General features: G+C 64.2%; 1 protein-coding gene across 1 annotated transcript in view; it reads left to right on the plus strand.

Moving 5' to 3' along the window:
* The window catches only part of RELB (v-rel avian reticuloendotheliosis viral oncogene homolog B), a 6,698-nt gene that overhangs the window by 5,018 nt on the left and 995 nt on the right, over window positions 1–685 (plus strand). The gene's annotated exons all lie outside the window — the stretch shown is intronic.

The following is a 685-nucleotide window of genomic DNA, read 5'->3' on the forward strand; positions in this document are numbered from 1 at the left end:
GGGGGGGCATGGGGTGGTCCCCGGAGAGCGGGGGGGGATATGTGCCACCACCCCAGTCCTGCGGGTCCCTCGTCCCTGTGTGCCGGGGTTGGGGTGGCGAATAAAGCCATGGACTCCATTGCTGGCCTCATCCTGCCCTGGAGGGGGGGAAATTGGGGGGGGAGGAGGGGATACTGGGAGAACTGGTTCCTAGTGGAAGCCCCCGCTGGGAAACCCCAGCCACACCCCAGTGCTGGGATGGATCCGGCAGTGGGACGGGCTGGCACTGGGACCAGTGTAGCCCAGGGACTGGGATCAGCACGTGGACCAGTATAGTCCAGGGACTGGGATCAGCACCACGACCAGTATAGCCTGGGGACTGGGAGCTGCACCAGGACCAGCCTGGCCCAGTATCCCCCTGGGAACTGAGACCAGCACTGGGACCAGTGTCACCTGGGAATTGGGACCAGCATCAGGACAAGTATAGCCTAGGACTGGAACCAGCACTGCAACCAGCCTGGCCCAGTATCGCATGGGAATTGGGACCAGCCTGGCCCAGTATCCCCTGGGAATTGGGACCAGCACCGGGACCAGTATAGCTCAAGGACCGGGACCAGCCTGGCCCAGTATCGGCCAGGGACTGGGACCAGCACCAGGACCGGTATAGCCTGGGAACTGGGAGCTGCACCAGGACCAGCCTGGCCCA

The sequence above is a fragment of the Haliaeetus leucocephalus genome, unplaced genomic scaffold (genome assembly GCF_000737465.1).
Source record: "Haliaeetus leucocephalus isolate CR32 unplaced genomic scaffold, Haliaeetus_leucocephalus-4.0 Scaffold227, whole genome shotgun sequence".
Lineage (NCBI taxonomy): Eukaryota > Metazoa > Chordata > Aves > Accipitriformes > Accipitridae > Haliaeetus > Haliaeetus leucocephalus.